The following is an 11,877-nucleotide window of genomic DNA, read 5'->3' as shown; positions in this document are numbered from 1 at the left end:
GTTATTACGGCCAGAGGTGGTTGTTATGGCTACTGATTTCTCAGGATCTGTGCACTCAAATTGCGTGAAAATGTAATCGCATGTCAGTCCTTGTATAATATGTTTGTCCAAAGAATACCCGTTTATCATTTGCATTTCTTCTTGGTGTAGAAATTTTAATAGCTAGTAGTGTACTTAGCGTATTTAATCCTTTTTGTTTCATCTGCGAACAGTACGCTGAAAGACATTTATTCACATCTATATGTCGCTTCACTGTTATTGGTGCAAACGAAAGTGGCGATTAGAGGACAATGAAACAAGCAAATGACGCTAGTAAACATATGTCCAAAAATCACTGGTTTCCCCGATACGACTTATGTACATGTGCAGTGATGTTAACGTTTCACTACTTTTAATATGTAACGGTATGTGTTGGGTCATGCCCCTTATCGAGAAAGGATGCATATATGGTCCATGCTGTTGGTGGTCCAGCACGCTTTCAAGTGGCTGTTCGGGAATAGGTAGCACGAATCTTTGGTAACAAGCATATCGGTCTTGGCACACCAGTACCATAGTCTTCCAGGTCCACCGAATTCCAGTCTAATGATAGTGTCACGAACGTACTGGGTCTTGTTTTTCAGTGCATTCTGAACACGCCTTGGATTTATTAATGAGTGTGTTCACCGATAAGGACACGTGCTGTAGTCTGCCTTCACACAAACGATGGCCATGTGGAACACATACAATGTGTTTGTTCTCAGTTGCATATCTGCATATTGGATCTTCAGGGACGTTGTTATAAAGTGTTTGTGAACTCAGTCACAATATGTGGTATCGGGGAAAACATTGGTTTCCCGACTTATGTTTATTAGGTTTATTTGCTTGATTTGTTGTCCTTTGCTCTCCTTTTCCCTTTGTACCTTTAACAGTCAAATAGCCTTAGTTTCACTGCCATGATGATAACGCGAGGTGTATGTGCGAGGACGTTTTCTGTGTCTTGAGTCATATCGCGACATCAACTTCCAGGACTGTACGAAGAAGGCATTCTGCGAAGTGCAACGCCATTGTTGTAGTATCTTCCACTGCAGTGTTTTTCTGAGACACTGTCTTGTTGACTAAAACATTCCAGTGACGGGACGCGCAACTCTTCTTCGAACGTTGCTCCATCTGCTTTTAACGATTTCAAACAGACAAAACGGTACTCAGCAGTAGGCTGGATGACAGCGGCCTCCTTCAGAGAAGAATTACAGTTTTGTACCATTCTTCGAACAACCCATCATCTTGGACGTGGATACCACGGCCAGAGCTGTATGTTCGTCCTATTTTCATATCTCTCAGTGTATCGGAGTCCTTGACACGCTCCACTGCTGCTGTATGATAGTCTAACTTAAATTAGTTGACATCTGACGTTTAAGGTCCGCAGTTGCGATGTTGTCACGACAAGTGACTACACGCCTGCATGCAGCTACTAGAGAGCTCCGCAGTGACAGAAATCGCTTTTAAGTATCTATCTTAAAAAAAAAATATATCTGAAATTCTGTATAGGGTGTCTAAGCGAAGAAAGTATAAGTTCTTAACTTTAGCTGATACCAGAGCTACGTTAAATCGGTTAGGGATGATGAACTTTTTCCACCCGTGTAACAGTTTCACACTTACCACTTCACGTCTCTAAACCTGCAGAGCTCAGTGAAACATCTTTTTTCGTTGATTACAAAATACCTAGCTTGGAAACGAGTTTTTTTTAAAATTTCGTATGGCACTGTGTTTGTTATGCGTAAGCTCCTTATAACGGACTATATTTGCCATTATTTAACTAGTAAGAAGCATTAAGTCTGAGGCGCCTTGTCACGGTACGTAATGCACCCCCCCTCCCCCCCCCCCCCCCCTCGCCCCCCCCCATTCCCCGTCGGAGGTTCTTGGTTTTTTTTGTTGTCCATAGCGTAAGTTAGTTTAAGTTAGATTAAGTAGTGTGTCGGCTTAGGGACCGATGACTTAAGGAGTTTGGTCCCTTAAGACCTTACCACAAATTTCCAAATTTTTTAAGTTTAAAGTCTCTATCTGTTACACAAATCATGTGAAAATTCTGAAATTCACATACGGTATGGGACTCTAAAGTGTCTCTAAGCATGTCAGAGATCTGTTCACAATTTCAGTTTGAACTGGAGCTATGCTTTTTCCTCGAAACAGACGAAATTTTCGCGTCGGGAAATCTCCAACGCGAGATCTCGCAAGTACAATTATTTGCGCAGCGAAAGTGGTAATACAGTGAGGGATTTCAACGCCAGTGCGGCACCGTTGGTGTATGTCTGACGGAAGCAGTCCAGCCAACGTTTGTTTTGAAACGCCAACTTATTTAAATCTTACTAAATCTCCAGTTGTAGCCAGTTAAATTCTTGATGGTAGTGGAAAAATTCCAAAATATTTTGTCATTGATGTTTCGCCGGAGTAGAAAGTAGATGTGGTGATTTCAAGTTCCTAATCACCAGATCTGCCAGTCATATCCTGGCTTATATCACAAACCGCTTCCCTTTGCCTCGTGGACTGAGGTCATGTGACACTTTCCATCGTGTTAGATATCTCGAAGAGAAACGTTAATCTCAGGCACTTACTTGATGCTATTCCACTTCACTTTTTCCCTTCATTTCATCCCATGCTAACCCCTAAATACACAGACAAAATGCTATACAGCGCATATCGGAAGAACACAATGGAAATCATTTTCACGAGGCACCTGCCAGATTTCTCGCACTATCCGCTTGCTCTGACGGGAAATGACAGTTACTGTATTTTGCCAATATTAAGTTGATACTAATGGAAAACTCCAGATATTTGGTATTTCCGCAATTGATCACCGGTAGTTTGCAGTTTTTTCAACTATTTAATTAAGCACGATATAATTATTAATTTTCAAACGTGATAATTTATTGTTCCTTGACACTCTTACGGTTGTGTTGTAGAGAACTACGGAACTCAGAGAACAGTTGATTTAGGAAAATCAAGTAAATGAACCAGCGTTTCGTGAGACTGCCCAGATAACAAATGACAGTGGTTTTTCTGCCGCAGGGTATCGCATACCTCACATTGAGAGGACGTATGTAAACTGTGGACAGTTAAATTTGCACCCACAGAAAAATCTTTGAAATTTGCGTCCAGTATTCCTGAAAACTATATGCTCACTAAGTGAGGGCCTACCTGCACCTTTAGAGTGTCAGGGTCTGCCTGTGCTTCGAAGGTCACATCCACTCCAGTATACGATCTCTTGAACATTCACCCTTAGTTTGACTCATAACTTCCTTTGTGTATAGTTCATGCTACTTGTGTGTTTGTATGCTTATAAGTACGAAATGGAAGCGTCAAATCCACGTAAGCAAATGGCTCACATCGCTCTAACCACTATGGGACTTAACATCTGAGGTCATCAGTCCCCTAGACTTAGAACTATTTAAACCTAACTAACCTGAGGACATAACACACATCCATGCCCGAGTCATGATTCGAACCTGCGACCGTAGCAGGAGCGTGGTTTCGGACTGAAGCGCCTATAGAACCGCACGGTGCAACGGCGGACCCCCCCCCCCCCCCCTCTCCTTCTTCCCTCCTTAACTCTTAGGGTCAGGAAAAATATAGTTTAGTCAGGTATGATTTTAATGACGGTATTATGTAGGTTTCTAACAGGGTCGGAACTGTAGCTTTTTTATGGTTACTTACAAGTCGCCATTCGTCCTCTAAAACATTAAAAATTTTCCATGCCCCCAGATTTATCCTCAAAAACTATTGTATTGGTGATACAACTATCAGTCTTTTGAGACAGGTACTATAAGCTTAGCGCACGTCTTCTCAAATTTAGTTCCGGGGACACAACATGTTTTCAAATTCATCAAATCAGTTATAACAAAACTAATAAGTTTTGAATCTTGTCCCCTCTTGGAAAAATTTCTATGGTGTAAAGTGAGCTCTGCTTTTAAATTGGTTAAAACACGCAGACATTTGTACTCGCATTCTATCGAAGAAGACAGCCGATCATTTACGGAGGCTGATACTATTGGAATGACTAACACGTATACCCAGCGGCCCCCAGTTCCACAACTAGTGACAGCTATTGTCAGCAGCCTCCGTGGCGCAATCGGCTAGCGCGTTCGGCTGTTAACTGAAAGGTTGGTGGTTCGAGCCCACCCGGGGGCGCAAATTTTAGTAATAATTTGTACTAAACCCAACTCGTGGACTGAATGTAGAATCCAGAAAGAAATAAAATATGTGCATCTGAAATACAGGTGACTCGAGTTACTGACGTGTTTGAACACTACTAGACGTTAGATTAATCAAGTCTGCGGAAAGTCACTGTTTTTCTCTCTCTCTTCCTGAACACGTAACATGAAGATTGACCGAATGCCCCGAAAAATCTTCAAATACCGATCCACATGTAGAAGAGATGTAGGTTGACCTGGAAGGAAATGGATTTCGGCTTTAACAGACCATTAGGCCTAATACTGGATACGAAGAAAAAGAACCTTGCACTGTGCCCTACTATTCGCGGGCACAGTACTTCAGACTGCGTAACAAATGGCAAGTATACACCTCTCCAGGGCGAAAATTTCTACCAGCCAACGACGTCGTCAGAAGTATGCCTACGAGGTCGGCGGATGAAGCAAACTACCAATTACTCCTAAAGCTTTCTTGGCTACCCTAGGCAGACTTTTGCAGGGTTCTAAGGATGATTTGGTCCTACTCATCTTATGGCGTAAATGCTTGCAAACTGTTTCCTGTTACTCTGTCGCAGATTTTTACTCTAATTTTCCTTCGGTGAGTCTAATCTCGGGTATTTTGTGAAGAGTCGTCGAGTAACATGACACAGTGATTAATGATGGGTTAAGTGCAATTCACTTCCGTGTCCTTGATGAAATCTTCTCGAATATCAGCCGAGGCCTCGTGTCGTGCTGTCGCAAGGTTTCGGCGAGTTTCCTACTCGTCATCTTCAGGTAACCTCACCTGAAAGCGGCAACACGACGCCGCGACTCGGCCAAAAATCCGAGAAGATTTCAAAAATTAAATTCGTCGAGAAAGCGTACTTCCCTATGTAGCTTCCTTTCTGATTTTTGTACACATCGTCGAGAACACATTCATCTCCAATTGAGGCTGTTCTTCAGATACGCCTTTCTCTCCCCCCCCCCCCCTGCCCCCCCAACCCGCTCCCTCCTCTCTATAAGTGCAGTGGGTATGACATAGATTATTGGGAAGAAGCAGACTTCAAATCTTCGTGCTAGTCATCAAGATATAGTTTTTCCGTGGTTTCCCAGTTCGCTCTTGCCCAACGCGAGCTTATGGCTCGTCTCCAACGATCTTGTAGCTGACGTGATGTTAAACCTAATTTTCTTACCTTTTTATCCTACTACAAAAATATCACATGGTGGAAGATTTTCGATCTGGCACCAGATAGGCCGTTTGCGTTACGATTTCACTGCTCATTTACAACAGCAGTTTCCCATACATTCTAAGGACACTGAATGGACCTCTGTTTGCACCTTTGCAGAAAACTTTGCATGTCACATAAAAGCCATATACTCGACCAACCGCTAAATCACAGATATAGTCTGTAATGATCTCGACATCTACGAGCTGTTAAACATATTAGAACCAGTTTATTTTAAACATGTATATGGATTTATACCAAATTAAGATTAAATTATTCCACACTGATGTATTAACTGTATGCCATAGTCATTATTTCCATACGAAATGTTGCAGAGCTGCAAACAATGGATCCATAAAATTCTTGAGTAATTGTACAGTACAATTTTTGGCACAGGTAATGATCTTATCTAGAGGTCACTTCCAGTGTCAGGTGACACTTGAGGCAATTGAGTGACATATTCAGTGTCATCCTTCCTCCTTCTGTCCCCCATTGAACTTCCGACCTGGAAATGCACTTACATGTGGTATGCAATGGAAATGAAGTCCCATGTTTCTTAGTAGAGCGTAGGGAACGATGCAGGAGGCCCGTACCGCCGTCTAGGCAAGGTCCTAATGGAGGTGGTTTGCCGTTGCCTTCCTCCGACCGTAATGTGGATGAATAATAAAGACGACGCAACAACACCCAGTCATCTCGTGGCAGGTGTAAATCCCTGACGCTGCCGGGAATCGCACCCGCGACGCCGTGTTTGAGAAGCGATTACGCTACCGTGAGACCACGAGCTGCGGACTACATTTGGTATATTTGTTGTCAATTCACCTATTCTTCCCCATTTTCTCTTCGAACCAATAGGAGTCGAACTTCCACCCTCCCCCTTTTAATACTAGAGCAACTGTATGGGATGTATTATGTGAGGTCTGTGTTCTGTTGTGGAGGAAAATGTTCAAATGTGTGTGAAATCTTATGGGACTTAACTGCTAAGGTCATCAGTCCCTAAGCTTACACACTACTTAATCTAAATTATCCTAAGGACAAACACACACACACACACACACACACACACACACACACACACACACACACACACACACCCATGCCCGAGGGAGGACTCGAACCTCCGCCGGGATCAGCAGCACAGTCCATGACTGGAGCGCCCTAGACAGCTCGGCTAATCCCGCGCGGCATGTTGTGGAAGGATCGTCATGAAGTATCAGCAGAGTTCAGACACCCTCCTGTTCTCCAAGCAGATAAGAAGATATGAAAATACAGATAAACCTTTTCTGACATAATTAATTGCTATTTACAATTTTCAGGTAATCTGAAGTAATTTTACCGACTTTCCAAATCCCTGCAACTCCATCCTGAAATATATATAAATATGATCTTACGTGATCACCAGATTGCATTATTTAACAAATAACGATATCCTGAATTAAAAAACAGATTGCATTATTTAACAAATAACGATATCCTGAATTAAAAAACTATCACAGCACATTATCTAACAAATTACATCAATATTCCAAGTTAACAATTCCTTAAATCCAACAAATAAACTCTTGTGAAGATATTAAATATTTAACAACTGCCACAGTGTGATGTTTAAACAAATTACGCTGATATTCCATGTTAAACAATTTCCACAGTGCGTAATTAACAACAAATATGTTATTGTAGAGACTTGAAATGTTAAACAAATACCACAACACGATATTTAAACAAATACACTATTGCTACATCCGAAATGTATGCTGTCCCAATATAACTAGTATATGTGATATTATAATGTGAGTGTAAAAGCGAGTGCGCTGTTCTAGTGGCAAAAATACAGATTCTAATGGTGTCAGAGCATATTCTGCAAAATCTCAGCAAATGTTAACAAATTTAATATGTAAGATACTTTGACAGTATAATATGTGACTGTGGCAGGGCTGTGTTCTGCACACATCAAATGACGTTTTGCACCACCCTTTGACTGTTCAGATATGTCACTAAATCCGCCCAAAGATGTAAACAACCAAGCATGAGCAGCGCCTGTTAGACGGAAGGGGTCCGACAGCCGATCAGTTCCAGTCATTCCACCAGGAAGGAGGTGCACGGCTCGTGTTCTCTGTTGTTCAACCATGCCTAGACGGTCAATACCGCTGTTCGATCGCGTCCGCATTGTTACTTTGTGCCAGGAAGGGCTCTCAACAACGGAAGTGTCCAGGCGTCTCGGAGTGAACCAAAGCGATGTTGTTCGGACATGGAGGAGATACAGAGAGATAGCAACTGTCACTGACATGCCTCGCTCAGGTCGCCCAAGGGCTACTACTGCAGTGGATGACCGCTACCTACGGATTATGGCTGACAGCAACGCCACCATCACGTTTCTTCACCGATGAGTGTCGCATATCCTTCAACCAGACAATCGTCGAAGACGTTTTTGGAGGCAACCCGGTCAGGCTGAACGCCTTAGGCACACTACCCAGCGAGTGCAGCAAGGTGGAGGTTCCCTGCTGTTTAGGGGAGGCATTATGTGGGGCCGAAGTACGCCGCTGGTAGTCATGGCAGGCGCCGTAACGGCTGTATGATACGTCAATGCCATCCTGCGACCGATAGTGCAACCATATCTGCAGCTTATTGTCGAGGCATTCGTCTTCATGGACGACAATTCGCGCCCCCATCGTGCTCATCTTGTGAATGACTTCCTTCAGAATAACGACATCGCTCGACTTGAGTGGCCAGTATGTTCTCCAGACATGAACCCTATCGAACATGCCTGGGATAGATTGAAAAGGACTGTTTATGGATGTCACCCACCAACCACTCTGAGGAATCTACGCCGAATCGCCGTTGAGGAGTGGGACAATCTGGACCAACAGCACCTTGATAAACTTGTGGATAGAATGCCACGACGAATACAGGCACGTATCAATGCAAGACGACGTGCTACTGGGTATTAGAGGTCCGATGAGTACAGCAATCTGGATCACCACCTCTGTATGGTGGTACAACACGCATTGTGTGATTTTCATGAGCAATAAAAAGGGCTGAAATAATGTTTATGTTGATCTTTATTCCAGTTTTCTGTACAGGTTCCAGAACTCTCGGAACCTAGGTGATTCAAAACCTTTTTTGATATGTACATAATTTAATGACACCACAGCAAATTCTATAAGCTCACCAACCACCCATTCCTATGTACAAATTTGATTTTTTTTTTTGTTTTGCATTTTTACTGATTTCATCTCGCTTTCCAAGACTATCAACCAAAGACACAGCAGCGCAAGGCAGCCGCGTGGTCTGAGGCGACTTGTCACAGCTCCCCCGTCAGATGTTCAAGTCCTCCCTCGGGCATGGGTGTGTGTATGTGTGTGTGTGTGTGTGTGTGTGTGTGTGTGTGTGTGTGTTGTCCTTAGCATAAGTTAGTTTAACTTAGATTAAGTAGTGCGTAAGCTTAGTGACCTATGACCTCCACAGTTTGGTCCCGTAAGACCTTACCACAATTACAATTTTTCAAAGTCATACATAAACTGAAACGTCCCCTTTGAACAATTATACACGACTGTCCTTAAACTGACACACAATATTTTTAGCGCAACGTAATCTGACTTTCAAAAATCCCTACAAAAGAATGGCCCTGACTAACATTAACCTATACCTTTCACAAATCACTTACCTCACCAAAAATCTTCGTTATTCGAACTACTGCAATATAGCGAGCGCCACTACTGCTAGCTAAATAAAAGATTCAAACTACGGAAGGCACTAACTACTGATAGGCATGGTTAGCAAATGAAAGATTTTAATAGAGAACAAACAATGTATTTACCTTAATAGTGTTGAAAAATCATAATATACATAGCAGTTCATGACATCCAGTCTTACAAAGTTCAAAACTCCGCCATTTCTCTCCCCACATCCACCACTGCTGGCGGCTCACCTCCAACTGCGCAACGCTACGCGCTGCCCAACACTACAATGGCAGACAACAATCCAAACTAGCCACAGACTGCACACAGCACAGCCAGTGATTTTCATACAGAGCGCTACGTAACGTTGCCAATAAGAAAACATAAACAGCCTACTTACAAAATATGTTATATTAGCAGAGCGTGATATATTAAGGAATAGATACTTGAAAGGTAACCCGTGGGGCTAAGTACATAAAAAATGATTGAGAATGTATGCAAAATTTAGTGTACTAACAACATTTATTTTCCCAAAACAAAGACAGACATTAATTATGCTAAACAAGTTATTGATTGAGTACCGTAAGCAACTAACAGTTGATTAAAGAGGACAATGGACAAGGATCCTATGCGGCAGAAGTGAGTCATGTACTCTGGCCCTTAAAATGTGGATAACGCAATCTGAATTGATCTGATGCTGAGCAGACTTTGATTGGTTAAATCTACTGTCGTTTCTCTACATAGGTGCAGTTGAGAGCATGTGGCGATTGAGATCGCCCTGACAATGCCATAGCAGCAGTACATTAGCCTCTTTGCTTCGTGCGACGATGTAACTTACAACTGGCGAGATGGATGCGGCGGAGGTGAGACGTGAGGCGGCACCTGTGAATTGATCGCGGCCTCGAAAGAAATGCAAAAATCTCATGGTCTAGCGATCAGGCAGACGGATCGCAATTTACTGCCTACAAGAGCCCTGAAATCACGGTAGATTTCAGTGTGTGACACACCCGTTCGCTGGTCGTACCAAGGACCAATTTGGCTCACTTATACAACAGAGCGCACAAGGATACCAAACGTCAAGACTGGTAAATCAAAAAAAAAGTGTGGCCTCAGCAAACGAGTAGTCCAAAACATTTCAAGTCACACTGTCGTCACAGTAAGAACTTCACTATAGGCTCCCCAATCTAATTTACTGTCTTGTGAAGTCAGTCTCAGGACAGGTCCCAAGAACCAATGACACATGGCAGAGCATCGACCAGAAGTCTTCTTACCAGACCAAAGTCCAGCACCCGAGTGCCTCGTACCTCTCCAGAGAAAAAAATATTCCATTTTCCCACAAGGTGCACGAACGACTTCACCTTCACGCCGTCTTGAGTCAATCACAACGCTCTGGAGGCGCTAAATCTCCCCTCCCAGTCGGCAGTCCAAACTCCCGTCGAACCAGGGCAAGAGTTAAAAAACCTGCATCTATGGTAAAAAAGAAACCACCAGTAAATGGCTTTTTTAAGTTTTCACAGAGGGGCAAGATGTTTTTCTTTGAAATTGCGTTGCTTCTCATGGCAACAAGCGAACATTTCCAATCTTAAAGATCTTTATCTAAATTGCCTGTCCCTTGGAGCTTGCTAGTGTTAGCTATGCGCTGTAATAAAGATTCTATCTGTAAACGTTTCTCAGACGCCAGAGTTTCTTATACAACCGAGGCGGCCGATGGATTAGGGTCACAAACCTATTTGCAGTATCAGTGAACATGAAAACTTGTGATTTTTTTATTACGCGTGGCTCTGCACACAATGCCCAATTTACTACTCTGCTGTGTAGATGCACGCCTTCAGTCTGTCGCTCCCAGCCAAGGCTTTGGCTGGCGCCAATGCAGGCACTGTGGCATTGTTCTGCTGGAGATCAGTCTCGACTAGAGGTTGCTCTGTCTGCCCTGTAGGGCTGTGGGCCTGTCCGGCAAGATTTACTGAGGGATGGGCTCGCCGCCAATTGCTTCCAACTCCCAACATGCCGTTTTCATGAGCTAAGAACCATAGAAATACCTCATGCTTTTAGTGCCCTACCAGGCTCCATCAATGTCTGCTCAGGCCATTAACTTGCTAGAGTCTCGCTCAAGGTGCGTCAGGTTGTAATAAAATCTTTAATAACTTTCTGTATATGAAAATTAGGTGAGAGAGTAACTTGTCCTCTATCAAACTTATAAATGAGGAATGTATGACAACTTTAACAATGTATGATGTCACTATAAATTCGCCTTATGGGAGTATATTACTATAAGATTACAGTAGTCATGTAAAATAACAACAAAACAAATCCAAATATGTACATGCATTGCTAAATTTATATTTTAAACAGTTACAGCCACCACCAATGGCAATAGAAAACTAAGAAAAGTGCAAGGAATCATCCCAGCGCTCACATGCCACCCTGCAGCCAGTTCTACCAGAGATGACCGCTACCACTGCTGCAAGCTGACTCAGTGAACCCTGCTGCTACAAAGCAAGTGCGAGTGAGATGTCTTTGGGGCAGGCAATACTCCACACTGCCACCACCACAGCAGCTGACCCTGTGACATGAAATATTGACCTCTACCCCTCTGCCCGACACTGCTCCATTAGCACACCCATCTCCCCATCATATGATAGGAATGATAGAGACATGCACTTAATTTAAACAGACATACTGGAAATGATTTTGCAATTGTCTCCAACATGATCAACGTGGTGGCTGACAATAAAAAGACACTACAATATCAAGTACTCAGAGAGGGATTCCCACCCATGTAAATCACAGATCATGCACCTACACATTGACACACAT

General features: G+C 43.0%; 1 non-coding gene across 1 annotated transcript; it reads left to right on the top strand.

Moving 5' to 3' along the window:
- Positions 1–4,087: 4,087 nt before the first annotated feature.
- Positions 4,088–4,161, top strand: Trnan-guu. Its single transcript has one exon. It is a non-coding gene; the product is annotated as a tRNA-Asn (tRNA).
- The last annotated feature ends 7,716 nt before the right edge of the window (positions 4,162–11,877 follow it).

This window comes from Schistocerca americana, chromosome 1 (assembly GCF_021461395.2).
Source record: "Schistocerca americana isolate TAMUIC-IGC-003095 chromosome 1, iqSchAmer2.1, whole genome shotgun sequence".
Lineage (NCBI taxonomy): Eukaryota > Metazoa > Arthropoda > Insecta > Orthoptera > Acrididae > Schistocerca > Schistocerca americana.
The sequence above is the reverse complement of the archived record's forward strand: the minus strand, read 5'-3'. Positions and strand labels throughout refer to the sequence as shown.